The sequence below is a fragment of the Crocodylus siamensis genome, chromosome 3, assembly GCF_052110815.1.
Source record: "Crocodylus siamensis isolate JL-2025a chromosome 3, ASM5211081v1, whole genome shotgun sequence".
NCBI lineage: Eukaryota > Metazoa > Chordata > Crocodylia > Crocodylidae > Crocodylus > Crocodylus siamensis.
In genome coordinates this window covers 31,128,795-31,148,746 of record NC_143397.1, presented here as the reverse complement: position 1 = coordinate 31,148,746, position 19,952 = coordinate 31,128,795, and the positions used below count along the sequence as shown (strand labels likewise).

The following is a 19,952-nucleotide window of genomic DNA, read 5'->3' as shown; positions in this document are numbered from 1 at the left end:
ACTGACGCCCAGGAAAAAGCCAACCTATTAAATAGGTACTTTGCGTCAGTCTTTCATCATGGGACGCCCATGCCTGCTATGGGACAGGGAGATCCGGGTGATGGGGATCCCCTACCCTCCATAAACGCTGACCTTGTGAAGGAACACCTTGAGAAGCTGGATACCTTCAAGTCAGCTGGCCCTGACAACCTGCACCCCAGGGTACTCAAGGAGCTGGCGAGCGTCATAGCCCAGCCCCTGGCACGGATCTTTGAAAACTCCTGGCGCTCTGGAGTAGTGCCCGAAGACTGGAAGAAGGCCAACGTGGTGCCGATCTTCAAGAAAGGGAGGAGAGTGGATCCGGCTAACTACAGGCCCATTAGCCTGACTTCTATCCTGGGGAAGATCTTAGAAAAGTTTATTAAGGAAGCCATCCTTGAGGGACTGGCCCAGGCTAACATCCTAAGGGATAGCCAGCACGGGTTTGTTGCGGGGTCTTGTTTGACCAATCTCATTTCCTTCTATGACCAGGTGACCTATCATCTGGACAAGGGAGAAGAGATTGATGTCATATATCTTGACTTCAAAAAAGCTTTTGATCTGGTATCCCATGATCACCTCTTGGCCAAACTGGCCAGTTGTGGCCTTGGCTCCACCACGATGCACTGGCTGGGAAACTGGCTCCGTGGTGGGACCCAGAGGGTTGTGATTGATGGCAGTCACTCATCGTGGTGCCCTGTGACCAGTGGGGTCCCTCAAGGCTCTGTCCTGAGACCCATCCTGTTCAACATCTTCATTAATGATGTGGACATTGGAGTCAGGAGTGGACTGGCCAAGTTCGCCGATGACACCAAACTTTGGGGCAAAGCATCCACGCCAGAAGATAGGTGGGTGATCCAGGCTGACCTGGACAAGCTCAGCAAATGGGCAGATGAGAACCTGATGGTGTTTAACACCGAAAAATGCAAGGTTCTCCACCTTGGGAGGAAAAACCTGCAGCATCCTTATAGGCTTGGCAGTGCTACATTGGATAGCACTACAGAAGAAAGAGACTTGGGGGTCATCATTGACCACAAGATGAACATGAGCCTGCAATGTGATGCTGCAGCTAGTAAAGCGACCAAAACGCTGGCGTGCATCCATAGATGCTTCTCGAGCAAATCCCGGGACGTCATTCTCCCCTTGTACTCGGCCTTGGTGAGGCCGCAGCTGGAGTACTGCGTCCAGTTTTGGGCTCCACAATTCAAAAAGGATGTGGAGAAGCTTGAGAGAGTCCAGAGGAGAGCCACGTGCATGATCAGAGGTCAGGAAAACAGATCTTATGATGACAGGCTGAGAGCCATGGGACTCTTTAGCCTGGAAAAGCGCAGGCTCAGGGGTGATCTGATGACCACCTATAAGTTTATCAAGGGTGACCACCAGGATCTGGGGGAACGTTTGTTCACCAGAGTGCCCCAAGGGATGACGAGGTCGAACGGTCACAAACTCCTGGAAGACCATTTCAGGCTGGACATAAGGAAGAATTTCTTTACTGTCTGAGCCCCCAAGGTCTGGAACAGCCTGCCATCGGAGGTGGTTCAAGCACCTACATTGAACACCTTCAAGAGTATATTGGATGCTTATCTTGCTGGGATCCTATGACCCCAGCTGACTTCCTGCCCTTTGGGCAGGGGGCTGGACTTGATGATCTCCCGAGGTCCCTTCCAGCCCTAATGTCTATGAAATCTATGAAATCAACAAGAATGTGTTTCCACTATGTGGAATGAAATCCAAAGGCATTTATTTTGAAAAAGTCTGCTATAAAGTCTACTGCCTCTATCATCTAAGATTTATTCCAGGGGTCAGCAACATATAGTCCACAGGCCAGATCTGCCCCACAGAGACACTGAATCCAGCCCACAGAGCTGGGGGGCTTTGCTTGTGCCCCATGGCAGGGCAGTGCAATAAAGAGCTATGCTAGGACTGAGCAGCTTCCAGCTGAGTCTACACTGCTGTTGCTTCTCCCCACCCTCCTGACTCTGCAGGGCAGGTGGTTTTAAGGGGTGTGTCAGCAGCATGGGGCTTTCCCTACACCTACCACAGAGCCAGGCAGCTGGGAACTGTGCTCATGCCACTGCTGGTTCCTGTAGTTGTGCCCATTCCTTGGTTGTGCCCATAGGGAGCTTCCAGCCCATAGGAGGCTGTGCTGAGACCAGGTATTTGCAAACTGCAGCTGTGTTGCTGCCATTTTTCCTCTCCAACCCAGCTGCGACATGGGCACAGCTTCCAACCAGCAGGGACCTGCACTAAGGCTAGGCAGCTGCCAGCTATGCCCATGCTGCAGCTCCGTGGGGAGAGGGGGAGTGGGGAGAATGGCATCAGGGTGAACACAGTTTGCAGATATCTGGTCCAGGTGCAGTGCCCCACCAGCTGGAAGCTATGTCTCCCCTGCAGCAAGGGAGCAGGGTTGGGGGCAAGGGGGAACAGCAACAGCATGGGCACAGTTCCCAGGTGCCTGCCCCCACCCTGGGTGCAGGGAACTCCCTCTACCACTGATGCATCACTGAACCCATCCGGCCTTCATCAAACCAGAGCCAGTTTGTTCTGGCCTGTGGCTTGTAACAGGTTGCTGGCTCGAAATCTAGTCACCATCACTGTTGGGGAAATGGAATTACTAAGATTAGATTTGCAGTTAAACAAAATGCTTATATTTCTCCTCTGTTTCAAAGTAAAGAAAGAATGGATGATTTATTTTTAATGAGTTGCTCAAACCTACACAAGGAACTCAGTAAGTCACTGGTTTGTTTTAAACAAAAAAGACCTGATAGGACTGCCAGCAATAGCACTGCTCATAGTACTATTAACTACATCTACAAATTTCAACACCACTTCTCTTGGCTCAGTCACAGACATATGTTCTTTAATTTTTCTTTCTGATATTCCAGGCTGTTTTTTTTCAATAAGTTGAGGAATATGCAAGATAAACTGGCCTGTGTGATGAGACCAGCATGGCATGCGTGGGTAAATTAGTTATGTTATCAGTGTAAGTGACAAAAAAGTTTTCTGACCCATAGCATATGCTTGGGTGAGAAGAAGAGAGAGCTGGAAAAAAAAAAGCAATGATGATATGATACCATTATTCTGTCTTACAACAGATGGTTCCATTAGTAAAACAGGAATAATAATAACACTACCAACAAGGCATTTTGTGCACACTATTCTTTCTGTGTGCAGTACATTTCACAGACAAAATAAAATATGTTTCAAATGAAAGGTATAGTGGTCTGTGCTCCCTTTATCAAATGGAGAAGTTTCAGTTGCAACTCACATTATCACTAAAAAGAGCTTATATCTTCCTGCACTGATGGGATAACAGACCCCACAGCTAGGGGTCAGATTTACAAAAGTGCCTAACAACTTAGGGGTGTTCATCTATGTAAAACCTCCAGTGCCAACTGTAGTAGCAGAATATAAAGTTTCTTTTTGTTGCCAATACCAAAGACTTTGAGAAGGTCAGCTCCAGCCTTCAATCAGTGCTTAGTGCCAGCCTCCATCATTCATAGATTCATAGACGCTAGGGTCAGAAGGGACCTCAACAGATCATCGAGTCCGACCCTCTGCCTAGGCAAGAAGGAGTGCTGGGGTCAGATGACCCAAGCCAGAAGCCTAGCCAGCCTTCCCTTAAAGACCCCCAAGGTAGGGGAGCACATCACCTCCCTTGGAAGCCCATTGCAAATTTTGGCCACCCTTACTGTGAAGTTTTTTCTGATATCTAGCCTAAATCTGCTGTCAGTTTGCAACCATTGTTCCTTGTTACCCAAAGAGGCATCCTGGTGAACAGAGCATCTCCGATCCCTTGCTGCATCCCCCTAATAAATTTGTAGGCAGCCACAAGATCACCTCTCAGCCTTCTCTTAAGGAGGCTGAAGAAGTCCAGGTCCCTCAGTGTCTTCTCATAGGCCTTGTCCTGTAAGTCTGTAACCATTCACTCATTACTTTTTCAGACAAGAACCTTTGCTCCTCCTCCCACAGTGGCTCCTAGTTTGGGGGAAAAAACTCTCCAGGGCCCTCCAAAAATATCTGCCTCAAAACCATCCTCAAAATTCTCCTTTGCTCTAATGCCTGAATAAAACATGGCAAAAGTTATGTAATGTGCTAAGAAGAAATCTGCCTATCAGATGTCAAATATTGTCCCAGTTTTCTTGATCTCCCTCATCTGTCTTCACGCATCTGTTACTTCTTGTCCTATACTTAAATTGTAGGTTCTTGGGAGCAGGGATGTCAAGTTGTTCTCTCCTTGAACAGTGCTTAACACATTAAGGTTCTGGGCCTTGAAGTTCTCCAGCAATATTAATATTGCCAATAATAGCTCTCTGACATGTTGTATAATGCATTTGTTAATTAGTATTATATTCTTAATTTACCATTTGCTGTTAAATTACCATCCTTGATGTTGTATGGAACTCTTTAAAGACAGACTCTTGGACCCAGTTGGGTTCACATTTACCTCAGTGGCTCTGCACAAGTACAGAAGTTTAGCCAGGTGAAATTCCAGATGGAATTGAGACCCAGGAATATACAGTACTGTAGGAGACGTTACTGTGACATTCAGCTGAGGAAGGATTTGATAGAAACAAGAGTTGTGGAGGAGGGAGGGAATCTTGCAGGAATGAAAGAGGCTGCTAGTAGACTAGCTGCTTAGTAGTCTTGTTACTTAGTGGCAAAGCTCCCAAGAATCCTAGGAGGAAAGCTTTTTGGTGATACCTTTATTGGACCAACAGTATGGCTGAGAGAGATGTAAGCTAAGTCTCTGTGCTCCAAAACTTGTCTAACATCTCTCTAAATTATACATGTGGTCCAATAAAGGATTACACCAAAAAAATCTTGCTTCTCACATATTTCCTGGACTGTCATAGCTACAGCAACAACTCAGCCCTACCCAACAATTCTAGACAAGAAGCCTCCCCACCTCACCCACCAAATGAAACAATGAATTAATTAATGCCAGTGAATATGTTATAAATGGCATGAAGAAGATCAGTGGGACAGTTTTTGACCTCAGTTACCCTAATGCAAATTCAGTGCGTTTCTGAGTAGAATTACTCTGGATCCACACTTGTGTAACGGAAATCACAAACTATCTTTGTGTCAAAGAATCTAGAGAGAAGTACAGACAGAGAATTATTGTGCATGTGCCTCATTGCATTGTTATTCATATTTTTCTTTACAATGTAAATGCATAATGTAATCCCTGCAGAATGTTTACTGCTAGCAGCATCAAAAACAAAGAGGAGTATCCATAGCTAATGTGAATATAATTAATTTGCCTTCTGGTCTCATTGAAATCTGTAGACTATACATGTCAATAATGAATAGTGAAAGGCTTTACTATAGACATAGAAGCCAACATTTCCGTAAAAAGTATGCAAAAATAATCCATGCTTAGGCATAAAAAAAACCTGATTTGACTTTTAGAGGTAGTAAGCATTTAGTGGTACAACTCCCATTGTGGACAATAACAACTTCTGTGCAAGGTCTGATTCTACAGAAGCTTCAGAAATTAGTTTCTAGTTAATTGAATACATAAAAATACTACTACTCATGCAGAGGCCCCTGTATCATTTATTTTTATATTCAGTCAAGGCAATATACTACATTTCCAACTACTCAGTTTTGAATGCACCATATATTTTTGGAATGACAATGCATAACTCCACCACAGGTTTTATAAGAGAAAAGCTGAAAGTTTTGGCAACTGGAATTTAGGAGCCAAGAAGCTACTTGAAACAGCTACATCAGCTGGATGTTTTGTTGAAATTATCATCAGTGAACTAATTAACAATCAATCTTTAAATCTCCATCTTCGCATTTCAATGCTGGTATCCAAGGGGGAAAAAATGAGCATTGATTATAAGCAATTCACAGACTGAAGATGCTTTCACAATCTTGATATCTAGCAATATATTTTTAATGACAGTAAAATTCCCATTGATTTCAATGGGGTCAGACTTTCACCCTAAATTTTTATTTCAGACTCAAGAATCAGTCACAAGTGGTATACGTAATCAGTCTTTTGCCTTTATGATTTTGATTGCATCCAAAGTTCCAGTCATAGACAAACTTCTGTTAAGCCTGTCGGGTACTTTGGCCTAAAAAAAAATCTCTGGATTAGGCCCATTATGCCCAGTTTAATGGTATAAATGTATATCAGTTTTACAGCATTTAATATACAATACTATTCTATTTAAAAATGATTTACCCAAATCTGAAAGCCTTCCTCATTTTGAAATAGCACTAAGTTAGTTACATGGAGACCTTACAATCACATTATTTTTCAATAACTTATTCTCATTGATCAGTCAAACAGTTTGACACGTTATTTATGAGCTACTGTGATGAATCACATCCGTTTCCAAGGTAAAGTAAGCAAATTCTCTGTTTATATAATTAAAGTTGAAGGTCAAACTTTGATTATATTTTCAATTCTACTACAGCAATATAAAGCAAGGCCTTTAGACTTCAGAATTGGCAACCAGTCATATGAGATGCTTTTGCACTTAAAAATTGACCACAAATCTTGAGTAAATCATAATTAACATCCAAGAGACAGGAAACCTACCAGATGACTGCAGTAGAGTTGAAGAGGAAATTGATTTTATGTTTTGAATATATTTTTGTAGAAGTTTTTTCTTTGCAAAGAACATTTATTTATTTTGAAGCAGTTTTCAGAAAAAAAGTTTATGATTGTTAAAGTGTCAAAATGAGAGCTGGGAAAACACTAACCTCCAATGCTTAGTATGTCATATGGTATTTATCTAACCCTCTGGCCCACTGCTGTTGAACTTCTACGAGGGTAAATTTATCAGTAAGCCATTGGCAGGTGCAAGTGAAACTCACAGTGTCCAGAAATGTAGTGTATAAACAACATTTAACCCCTTTTTAGCAACATACTATTAAATTATGAGATAAGATGCCTGGGCCATGGAAATAAAGGCAATCTTAAATTGTGAAAGATGTTGTTGAGCAGCATACTAACACAAATTAATTACCACAATACCTTCTACTCAAATCAGACCAGGATGTGCAAGCATAAATGGACAGAGGGAAAAAAATCCTATCTGTGTTAAAAGATAAATGTATGCCAATGAGAATTTCTCCCAATAAGTGAATTATTTAATGAAAGAAATGCAAAAATGAAGATTGTGAAATGCATGATTTCAGTGAGCTATGGGATGGCTGCTTAGGATGATTCTTGTCTTGCGACACAATTGTTACATCTAGACTATGGGTACAGACCTTGCTTCATCAGTCATCTTTATAAATTCTCTACTGAATATGCTTTTTTGTCTTGGAAATAAATTATGAAACCCTTTGTTAAATGCATATTCTTTTTGAAAAGAAGACATTCCAGAGCTTGGCAAGAACTAACTTGAAATATTATGACATTTTAGGTCAGACAAAGGGACATTGTGGGTGTTGTGTGGAAATATGCTCCTCTTTTCTTGTTCTGCATCTCTTCTGTAGACAGGGCTGTCCCTAGAGGGGGGTGAATTGGGACAACCACCCTGGGCCCCACGCTTTGGGAGGCAGAGCTAGGTAGAGTGGCGGCTCCACATCCAGCCGCTTGATACCCCTCCCCCCCCGCCACTGCCACTGCCACTGTGAATGGCGGTGCCAGCTTCTTCAGGTCCAGGGCCCCTGGGATCGGAGTCAGGGCGGGGCCTCACACGGGCTGATTTGTCCCGGATCCTGCACCCTGCTCAGGTCGGCTTCGGCTCTACCTGTAGACAAGAAGATAACCATAAGGATTGCCTTCATTAGGATCCCCAACATACAGAAGAACACTTAGAAATAAGGGATTCCCCCCCTTGATACTGTAGAAGGTTAGAAGCAGGGTAAGGGGTGCAGTGGATGGGCTAGGAGAGAAATGGGCAATGCAAGGAGGTGCGCCCATTGCTTTTATTATAGGTTCAAAACTGGAAAGGCAGTAAGTCAGAAGTAACTGGTTTTGCTACAGGCTGAAAGCTACCTCTGTGACATAAATTGATGGCTTTAGTCAAGCTCCAAGTGGGAAGCACAAAGCTACCACCATGCCACAACATTTTAGCAATCTGTGCAATCTCAGAGTGAATGACAAGTATTGAATGGGCCAAGGAAACTCCCTATGCCTGACAAAGGGTGTTTGTGCCTGAAAGCTTACAAAGAACTTTTTTCCAACTATTGGTTTAATAACAGATATCACATCTACCCAAAGAACTTTTGCTGCCAAGGAAACGAAAACATTGTCTGTCCTGTCTCTGAGTCAGGAATAAGGAACAAAGAGGCCTGTAAGGAAGCATGCAGGATTTATGTTACCAACATATAAATCTAGCTGCATTCCTCTGGGATAGATAACTTATAAACAAATATTGGCTAAAAATAACAGAACTACATATTGTACTTTTGGGCCCTGCCCTGAGCAAAAGGTGGTATATAAAATACACCACACCAAGAATATCCCCAGGATGTGTTATGACTTAGGAATATGCACCTACTTTGAGACACAAGTCCTTCCCTCTCTATCCAGCTGAAAACTTCAACTTCCTTGTACAACAGGAGGTTTGACAGCATTGGTCAGTAGTTTGGGAGGATAAAATGAAGACTCCACCTTTTCATCTTCCCGCATGCTTCTTTTTGGTGCCTCAGCCCAGAGTCTAATCAAAGAGTCATAGGGTTGGAAGGGATCTCTAACCCTGTATCATCCAGATCCGATGCTCATCCAGCTTCCTCTTGAAAACCTCCATTGAAGTTCCACTGTCTCCCTGAGTGGCCTGTTCCACTGCCTGACTCTTTTAACATCTTGAACATGGCTTTAAATGGAATTCTTAGTCCTCCTTATTCCATGGCATAGATATATTGTTCAACTCACAATCTATTTTTTATTGAATTAAAATGTTAGCTTTCTCGAATGATCTTTATTTCTGAGTTGTAGCACCTGCACCAATTAAATTATTCTACCATTGATTTAATACATAAGAGCATTTGTCTTGTAAAGTAGGTCTTTAATTTTGAAGACTAATTCAGTTAAAATTAAATAGCGCTAATTAGGAACCTAGAGCTATAGCCATTACTCATATGAAAGCCATCATTGTGATTTCTGTGGAACTACTCATATGAGTAAACTGTCAGGAATGATTCAGAAAAAGACCACCTTTTTAAAGTTAGCCTCTGATAGTGCAAATGGCAGAAAGATCACTCATGTGTATAAAGTTAAGTGCTTATATAATGGGTTGTAGGATGAAAACCTTAGCTAATATGTTTTTGCCCTTTATCTATTGCTATTAGCAAGAATTAAATGATCTAAAAGTTGTACGGTTTTATTATACATGGCAACTTTTGATCAACTAGGAAAGGCTCAGTATTGACATATTAAACTGCTAATTCCAGATGTACTTTTCTGTTTTGAGATGGTTAAACTTTTTTTGTTACTATGGAGATTATCTACTGAATGGTTTACTTACCGCCCCTAAGCTGTCATCACATGCTGTTTAATTTATAAAGCTGGTCCAAACCTCCGCGGAAAAAAGTCACCAATATTTCTCACAACTTTTTTGATTTATTTTTTAGTGTCAGCCAAGACATAACATTTATTATGATTCATCTCAGCATGATGACATTTCATTTTTCTTGCTGAAGAAGATGTTCCTGAAAAAGGAGATCAACATCCCTTTAGCTTTCTGGATATCACATAATAAATGAGGGGGTCTGTTTTTCCTCAGTGCCTCAATAGGAAGAAGTGTTTATGTTTCAGGACCAAGCCCCCACAGAATATTTACAAAATTTGTTGCGAGGTGTTGAACCATAAATCTAAAGTTTGAAACCTACATCGAATAGAAGTAAAGCCCTATAAAACACACCGTGAAACAAAAACTCAGGACGGAAAAGTGTAAATATTTTCAAGAATTATTGAAATCCTTAAGTGTCTTCCCCATAAATAACACATAAAATTTATTTTATCAAATGGACTTTAGGGATGACATTCTAAATATTATAAACAAATTAAATATTTTCATTACAGTGTGCTAACAAAGAGAGACAAACATTCTAGGGTTGCTATAGGTAGCCAAGCAAACTCATTACAGCATTTCTAGAGAGAGACAGAAAGAGATTTAAAATAGAATCTGCTTCACATAGGAAATTATTATCAGGGGTTGAAGACCTAAAACTAAAGTAAGTTACTTTGTAATTTCATTATAGTAAACTAATATGAATCCACATTATTAAAGGAAAGCATCGCAGCTGCTTTTATTGCTCTATCAACTGATCTTTTTATAAGTGACTTAGAACAAAAACTATATATATATATATTTATATTCCTGAAAGCTGATGGAAAACAACCCACTCTTAGGGATGATAAAAAAACATAAATAGTCAGCTAATCTTTGATTATATAATTAGACTCTGGTTCCTCAGCCATCATTTAGATGGTAAATTTCATAATAATCTCACTATAACTGTCATTTAAACATTAAGAAAAATGAATCAAACTTTATCTCATGCCATGATCTGCAAGCAATACAGAAGATTTATGTTGTCTTTGCAAAAAGTAAGAGAAAATTGTATCAAATTATTATTTTTGTTTGAATATATGTATTTTCTATTATTACTTTTATTTTGTATGCATATTACAGCAGCACCAAACATCTCAGTCAGAATCAAGGTCCCCTATTACTAGACACTGTACACAAAAGTAGTCAGAAGCTCTCCCACTCACAATATGAGGTGTAAAAAAAAAAAGGCTCTGGGAAAGGACAATTAAGTGAAAGCATTTGATACTGGTACTTTTGGTGGAGTAAAAGGTAAAAGGGAAAGGATGGAAAAGAGAAGAGTAAATAACCAAGGAAGATCGGGATTGTAAAGAGCATTAAGACTAGAAGTTTGAACTTGGTACAGTGGAAAATGGTAATTTGTAGGGGGAATCAAATAGTGGGGTGATGTGGTCAGAACTATGGGCAAGAAGAACAACATGACAGATTTCAGGCACATTAGCAGATACATTTTGCCTGGATTGGGGTGCAGGTCTTTTGGCTCCTGCTTGTGCTCCCTCAGCCTGATTCTTATGTATTCTAAAGCTCCTCTACACCATTCTGGCAGTAAATTATACTCAGTTTAAGGCCCAGTTCTACTGCCTGAGTTGTATAAAAGGGCCGTAGTGGAAATGAGAATTATGTCCCATATTAATTGCTTAGCCTGACACAGATACCTCACCCCCTTTCCACCAGTTAAAGTTACACTCACTTATGCACATCTACTAAAAGCCAGATGGCACATTCTTTTACTTCATCATTTAGACCCTCTAGTCCCTGTTTCTAGCCAACAGGCATCTAAACTGGATTTTACAAAATCATTCAACTCAAATACTAAATTTTACCCAGGAATGTTATTATCTTTGCACCTATCTACATTCTACATTTCTCCCAAGATCTCTGATAACAGTATAAATCACAGCTAAAGCTGAATATAAATCTACTGCATTTTGAAAGCACAACAGGTAAAGTCAGGGACTGAATACAATCAAATCACAAGCGTTCAGAATACAAACCTCCAGAGGAAATAACAAAGACAGCCATGCCATTTTTGTAGTCAAATAAAAACATTAGTGCTGAAAAGGGAACAATTTCAGAGAACAAAAGGGTATCAAGATTAAAAATATACCTGCTTAAAGGGAACACTGTGTTTTGCCTAATGGTTGGTTGCAGGGGGAGCGGGGACTGTTATTGTATTTGGTTTTTGTTTTTGGAAACCAAGAATTCCCTTTAATTGAAGGGGTCCAAGTTTCTGCAAAAAATCAACAAAAAGTGCAGGACCTGATTTTCTACAGTGGGTGGCTTAAGCAGTTATTTATCTGCATTGCTGTGACAATAGAGACCTAGTTTTGATTTACTGATGAGTGAATTACAAGCTGAAAAAAGCAGTGATCTCACTTGAGTGCACCACAACCTGCTGCCAAAACTGGAGAATACCTAAAATGTAATTTATTTACAAACAGGTCCCTCCATTTTTCCCTGCTACATTCTAAGTGAATGTCTGCGTCCTATTACCAAATATAATGTCACATTTCTAGTCATCTTTCAGTGTATCCAAAACTGAAACAAGTGGTGTAAATGTAGCAAGCAGTTCATATAAAGCTATCCTTACATGCAAAACTACAATCCAAGTATTAGAAAGTTATAATTGTCTGACTTGGACAACTACTAGGTTAAAACAGAACTGGAAAGTTGTCCTTAATGTTTGGCAAGTGATAGAGTATTTTATTTGTTCTCAGCTAATTCATGAATTCAAAGTAACAATCAGCAGCCATGGTTTCTTTGCAAAGGCTCATGTTTGTGCTCCCTCTTTTTCAGTAGATAACCACACTGAAACATCATTACCATTAAGAGCCAGGACTTCCTGATAAGTTCAGGGGTGCAAGCAATGGCCCATTGTGGACCTTTCTATCACAGGCCCTGGTAACAATGTAGCTTTTCAAGAAAACTTGGAATCTTGGGCCAGGTACAGACATTATTCATAAAAGGGTTCAAGTGTTTGGAACCTGGTCTAAATCTATAACAGGAGAGAATTTTTGAGAATATAGACTGATTTAAAAATGGTGGCACCTGACCTAAAATAGACCTGGATGGATGTAATATCACACTTAATCAGTTTAGATTACACTGGTCTGTCAAACTTCTGCACCAGTTCCCCTATTGATTCATGTTAGGTCACTGCCACTGGCATTCCAGGGGCCTTTGCAGCCTGCCCCACTCCCTCCCCTTTCATAGAGGCAGGGATCTCAGCTGGGCTGCTCTAGTTGAGCACCTAGCTAGCCCTACCCCAGGACTTTAGCAGAGTTAAGACAGCAAAGCCTCTGCTCCCCAGCCTGCATCCTGCCTGCACTTGACAGCAGCAGCACCAGAGGGGGGGTAGACCCCCCCCCCCCCGCATGAACCCTTCCCAGCTGTGCTTGCTCCAACTTGGGGCGGGGGGCAGACCCAGGCTGTGGGGCAGGGGCATGCACTCTTCCTCATACCCCCCAGCGCTGCCCAATTCAGCTAACAGCAGTGTGCAGCTCTGCCTGTTCCATCTCAGCTGAGCTGAACAGCACCCCCTCCCCCCCCACATGTGCTTGCCTGGGTCTGGAGGGGGGGCAGGGCTGGACTAGGGCAGGGGCCTGTACTCCTCTCCTCTCCCCCCACCCCACCAATTATGCCCAGGTAGGCTGACAGCTCCGGGCAGCTCTCAGCTGCCCATGTCAGCAGAGTCTTGCAGTGGCGGGAGGGGGAGGAGGGTTGGTAGTGGAGGACCCCACCCCATGGACCTGGCCCCAGCCCCCACAGAACCAAGTAAGGAGCACTGGAGGGGGACTTCCATTCCCCAATCCACCCCCACCCTTGCATGGCTCCACTGACATGGGCAGGCAGGAGCCAGAGCTGAGAGCCATGTGGGGCTGCCAGCTGAGCTGGGCAGCACTGGGGTGGGGAGTGGGGGATGAAAGGAACACAGCCCCCCAAGGTGTAGCCTAGCTCCAGTGCCCCAAACCCAAGCAAGCACAGCTGGGGACGGGGGGCATCCCCAAGTACCCTGGCTGTAGCTGGTGGAGATGTGGGGCTAGGGAGAGAGGCCACTCTGGGAGACATGTAGGAGTGTCCCCTGCCTTCAGACCTTGGCCAGTTCAGGCATTTGCGTGCCTTCCTCACCAAAAAGCAAATGTGCATTCTGTTCACTCCTGATCCATTCTGTGCAGCTTAGAGAAACCCACCTAGGTTGGATCGATTTTATCTTGGGCTTTTTAAATGTCTGCACCTAGCCCAGGAGTTCACCATTTGGACGATGGTCTTGTACCTTTCAGCTCAGCCCTGCCCAAGAGAAGTCCTTGGCTTGGCTTGGCTAGCCTCTAGGACACAGGCTAGTCATGGACTAGTAAACATATTCAGAAGTGTGGAGCCACTGCTCTGTCCATTTCCTGCCCTCACTGATCTGGGCAGAGTAACAGTAGTCAACAGCCATCTAATTCTGTGCACCCAAAGTTCAGGTGTGGGTGATTCTGGCTGGGGAACTCCTATCCATCTTCTGTCTCTGCAGAGATGATTAATCCACATTACACATGTTGCTAATCCAGTATGACTGTAAATAAATGTCTCATCTGAGGCAAGTCTATGTTTGACTTGGACTTTTCCAACTTGCATTGTTGCTACTCTGCCAGTAGTTGGTAATTGAGAGCACACAGCCTGGCCAACTTGTCCCTGGAACTAATCATAATAACCCTACAGATACACATGCCAGACCCAGGAAAAATTGTTAGCACATTTTACCCTTTGTACTTCAGAGACTTGAACCAGGACTATGGATGTATATATGTCTGTAGGATCCATAGATATAAGGCTTTCAGGACAAATGTGACATTTATAGCCTATGGACTTGATTCTGATTTGTTGACACCTCTTTTACTCCAGTATAGTTACACTGACTTAGGTTTTTTCAGACTTACACCAGTGTAAATGAGAGCAGGGAGGTTTTTACCCCTTCATCTCCAAAGTATGCCTCCTAAATTACAGCTGAGTGTACTGGCCAAGTAGTAGTGTGGGGAAGGTAAACAGTAAATTCCTGACCTTGCTACACCTCTCCTGAGGATAAATAATTTCAGTTACGGTTATCATTACCTCTCCTGAGTACTCAAATCAGACCTGATTAAAAGACCCATGAAGTTCCATCAGGTAACAAGCCTGATCCCTAAAGCCCAGGCTCTCAGCCTCTATTCTTACACTCAACTTTTCTGATAGTAAATATTTAAGTTATTTGGGCTCTGATCCTGTATCACAAATAAAGGATAGTTAGCATTTACCTAGGTAATTTTCAGGTGTGATTCCACAGGTAGAGATGTCTATCAGCGATGACCAACCTTCTCAGTCTTGTACCCTCACCACTTAATACAAATAGAGTGCTAATGAATGGGATGTTGATATAGCAAATTATTTGCTGAGATGCAGACTATTTTCTCTCTTAAAATGCTCTGTGTATGTGTGTGTGAGAGAGACAGAGAGAGAGAAGGAGAGAAGGAGCTGCTGAGATAAACTGTGGTAAGAAAATAATCTGGCATTAAACAAAACTATATCCATTTTCATGGAAAAGAAACTATATGCATTTTCTTATCTCCATTATTTCCTTTCTTTCCATGGTCTACCTGTTTTCAGAAACATTTTGCAAGGAGAGAACATGGAGATCTAAGAGTGAGCAGAGAAGATAGGACACAAGACACAAAGTTACACAAACTGGTGGGAAAATCAGTACTTGGTAAAAATTAATGCTGGTGCCTTCACAGTCTGTCTCTATTCTTTATTCTTATATCATTTTATCTTTCCAGTCTCTGAAATTCCCACCCTATTTCTTTCCTCATTTCTCCTCTTTCCTCAGCCCCACCCTTTGCCATGTATTTTCTGGGTGAAGATTTTACCTAATACTACGATATTCTGCATTGTGTTTAAGCGCAATAGTGAGGGATGATCTACAAATGGCATATAAGCAGACAAATAGACAGGGAAGCAGATACTTAGAAGTTATGGTCTTTGAGGCAAAGACCAACTTTTTTTGTAAAGCATCTTGTGCCAGGTGTTATGGTCCATGATTGGGACTACCACTACTTCCACCCCTGCCACTACAATAACGATGATTAAAATAATGACGATTGAAAATGTGTAGTTCAAATTTAAGACATTCCCAATGTGTTTATAATAATCCACAACCTTGTTTTCATATAAGGCATGTCCTCATGATTGGTTTAAATCATTGTAACTCTATTTTGAAGCCATGACAGCTTATATCAGCAGAATATCTACCCCATGTCTCTTTTTTTTGCATCAGCAAACAATTGTTCTTTTAAAACTGTTCTTCATTTTTTTTTCCATTAGCTTAAATTGCAGGTATAAAAATTGAAGGACAGATGTTTAAAATAAAGCTTTATCATAGATCTTACATTTCAAAAACAAAGGCCACCTGGACCTGTGTGATTCATTGGACTACACTGGCTAAGATGTGCCAGTCTCCATAGCCAATGGCACCAGAGGAGATCAGTAGTTGATCTCACATTCATCTTCCTTTCTTTCAGCAGCCTGAATGACCAGATACACGTTCACAGCTGGATCAGCTAGGGGCAGCCTTCAGTGCACATCAAGAGCAAGGCATGAACTCACACCTCTGGATCTGCAGTGAAATACCTCAATCTCTCTGCCACCAGGCCCTGTTTTTAAAGTCACATTGTTATTAGTACAAGAATGCCATCATGTGTGTAAGTGCTGTCCTAAAGAAGGACTTAAAACTTACTTCTCAGCTGGAGCTTTAATTGGTGAGTCAGAATGTTTTTAGTATGGATATGGGTCCTTTTTGGGCCAGATGCATTTTTGTAAACTACTGTCCATGTGTCTAGATTTCCTTAGACAGACACGTTTTTAAAGACTGAAAGACATAAACTACAGGAATTAATGAAGGAGAGCAGTAAACATTTGATGTTCACTGCACAGTAAAACTCCAGATTATTACACCCAAAGACAATGAGCGTGTACCTTTTCATTCCTTCAGACAGAATCTGTCATCACTTTTATATTTGTTTTTTGCTTTTATCATATATAAAAAAAACCCAAGCAAAAGACTATAAAATATCTGCAATAAAAAAAATCTGGTAAAAATAAAGTCTATAAAACAAAGGTGGAAAAAAAACCTGGGCTAGTCTGCATTTGTTCTTGACTGTTTTTCATCAGAGTTTGGAATAACACGATGATGTTTCCCAGAAGTGCATATTTGGGCTCAGGAGTTTTGGGGATTCCACTGGGCTTGGGACTGTCCAAATATGGAATAAAAAGGTATTGTCTCGTACGGACCATGCTTTTGCCATTGGTCCTGTGGAAGGCTCCACATTTCATGGTACAGAATGAACAAATGGATGTCAACTATATGCAGTAACAGGAACATCAGAATAAAAAAAAGCACCAGTGAGGCCTAGAAAGCAAGTAAACCTGAGTCACCAAGAAAAAACTGTAAGATTAAGTTCTGAATTTCAGAGGTATCAGGCATGCCGCGTTTGCTGATAGAAAAAAAAAGATTTGCTCTTGTGATTTAGGCAAGTTACCACCAGAGGTTGTAGAGGAAGAAAGCTTGTTTGACAGACTGGGGAAGTAATTACTGAAGTTTTTTGAAACACCGTGGATGACCTGATCATACTGACTAAAGCAAAGTAGACAGACCAAGGAGAATCAGCTCAGACTTCCTGAGACACATTCCTAACCTGTGAAATCCTTCCGATTCTGTTCCTGTACTTTTTGTGCTGAATTATCCCAATCCGTGTAGAAATAAGTGAGCACCGCTAGACTGGGACCATCAAAATCATTTGATTTCTGCTGGTCCAAATTCAGTGTGTGATGATCTATGGATGAAAATCTAGTAAAATTGACTCATGTAGCACCATAAGGGGAAAGGGTTTGATTTGCCATAATAACGGTGTGCTTTTCTCAGAGACAGTTGTTCTGAACTTGTACATTTTACAACATAATATTGATGCAAAGTACTTTTAAAATTGTTTCTGCATGGTGTGTGTAGGGTGTTGGTGGTATGTGTATAGCTTTCTCTTGTTCCTTGAAGGTGAGTTGCTAGACTACATCTCACCATAGTCTATACAAATGCCTGTCACCTAAAAATTTCAGTTTTACAAACTGACTGCTGTGAATTTTAATCAGGGTGTCGATTTTTGTAATTCATGAGTGACGTGCTAATCGGTCTCTGAGTCATGCTTAGGATAAATGATTCATGGGGCTAAAAACAGCTTCCAAGCAAGAAGGCATAGTAATAAAATTGATAATATTCTTGAGCAAAATATAAGGTGTTCAGCATCATGTCACTCTAAGAACTGAAGTCAGTGATACCTCATCCACCACCAGCTGTGTTCAGGATGCAAGTGTTGCTTTCAGGCTGGACTGAGGCATGTTGTAATGCCTCAAGGTATAGACTGCAGGCATTTTTCCCAGTACTAGAAAAAAAAAGTGGGACGCACTTTCTATGGAAGGATGAACCATAAATATGTAATAGATAGGACTGCAAGACTTGTGTGTGTGTGATTATGTATTTCATGTGCATTATATGGATATGTGCACTATCTGTATTTCATGAGCATTTTTGTATCTTAACTTCCCTATCATTGATTCATCCAAGAGAGCTCTTAGATTATTAATTGATTCCACAGTAACCTGCAGGTAGAGACTGCCAAATGAACAACCACACCTGACAACACAGGAAAACATGAGCCGTTTTTCCTTGATTATGAGACATTAGCTTCCCATAATAGGCTCTGATCAATACAGTCACAAGTTCCCTGCCCCTCGAACATGGCAGTGTTGTAAGCAGTGGGAGTTTACTCTCCATTGATATATTTTGTTCCTGGCGCATAAACGTGGGTGTGATGTCTAAAATTATGCAGAGTAGGATCTTGTTTTGATACTAGGCGCAATGATTGGTAAAGAGGAGGAGGGAGGAACAATAGGGCTCGCTGGTGCTGCGTGATACGAAACGGAATAGGATTAGGGAGGCCAGTAATTATACGGAGGAATCTTGTTTTCTAGCCTCCTGCGGGATGAAGGGGAAAGCGGAGTGGCAAATGACAATTAGCTCAGGAAGAAAGGTTTCCTCGGGAGTGGGCTGCAGCTCCGCCGCTCCCGGCTCCGCGCCCAGCGCGGCGGCGGCGCCTCCCCGCCGGGCAGCTCCGCCCGGCTCGTGCCGGAGGCGCCGGCCGGCCCGGGGAGCCGGCACCGCGCGGCCGCTCCCTCCGCACGGGGCTCGGGAGCGGATCTCTGCCCCCGGAGGCGGGTCGTGCGGGGGAGCCGGCGGCCCCGGAGCTGCGGCCCCCCCCCCGGCCCGGCCCGGCCCGCGGCGCTGAGCCAGGCCAGGCTCCCGGCTCCGGCCGCGCGGCGGGCAGCCGCGGAGCAGCGCCTAATCGGATTGCGCCCTTCCCGTAATCCCGGCTCGATCTGTTGCAGCCCTCGCTCTCCCCCGCTGCAATATCACTAATGTCACTTCTATTGGCTGCATTAGACAGATGTTCCCAAACTCCCTCTCCTACTAAAGCCGATCCCCCTGTAATACTTTCACTGCTAGTAAATCTCCCTCCGGCCCCACGCTTTATCATTTGCTTTCCCCTTTTACTTTCCCAGCTGGACCCAAGGTGAGCGAGATCGCCTTTTCCAGGGCAAAACGAGATCTTCTGGAGAAGAGACAATGGGATTTCCCCCAGCCCCCATCTGCTTCTCTCTCACTGAACACTACAAAAAAAAAAAAAAAAAATCCCTGAGATGTGAAGGTCTCGCTATTCACAGGACTTGGCGAGTTGCAATGATTTCCCCGTAGAAGAAAGGAATTCTGCACCTTACCTGGTCGCTGCTATGATTGTGGTGACACAGTTAAGATGACCATTTAAATGTCAGATGTGTAAGATACCTAGATCTCCGGGCAGAGGCTGTTTCCAGCTGTGTTTAAGGCAAACCTAGCGTGTCTTTCTGGAGCAGGCAGGGAGGGATGCTGGGGCTCACATCCCCTCTTCGCCCGGCTCTTACAGCTCGTCCCTTTGCCCTGTTCCCTCCGCTCTTCTAGACTTTGGCAACCTGGTTCCTTGGACTTGTCGTTTCCTTGTCTTGGGTCACGGTTCCCTGGGTGAGTGTGTGTTTGTGTGTGTGTGTATTCGCCCCCTTTTGTTGTTTTCTCTGACAAACCCGCAGAAATGAAACACATATGCAAGTCTGTCTCCTTACATTTTCAGATGTTTCTCACACTATTGTCTGCTACAGCTCATTGAAAGTGCAAAGTGAAAACAGATGTAGCAAAGATAAAAAAAAAAATATGCACACACAAAGCCTATGGCGGAGAGAAGAATTCCTAGAAAAAGGGAAGGGGGGAGGAAATCAAATGGAAATTTGTAATAGGTCTCCAGGATTCGTGATCAG

At 42.6% G+C, this 19,952-nt stretch overlaps 1 long non-coding RNA gene across 1 annotated transcript; it reads right to left on the bottom strand.

Moving 5' to 3' along the window:
• Nucleotides 1-5,596: 5,596 nt before the first annotated feature.
• Nucleotides 5,597-19,627, bottom strand: LOC149868139 (uncharacterized). The gene is made up of 3 exons (XR_016440949.1): nucleotides 19,383-19,627; nucleotides 9,459-9,642; nucleotides 5,597-7,739 (listed from the first exon to the last, which is right to left on the bottom strand). It is a non-coding gene; the product is annotated as an uncharacterized LOC149868139 (long non-coding RNA).
• Nucleotides 19,628-19,952: the final 325 nt, after the last annotated feature.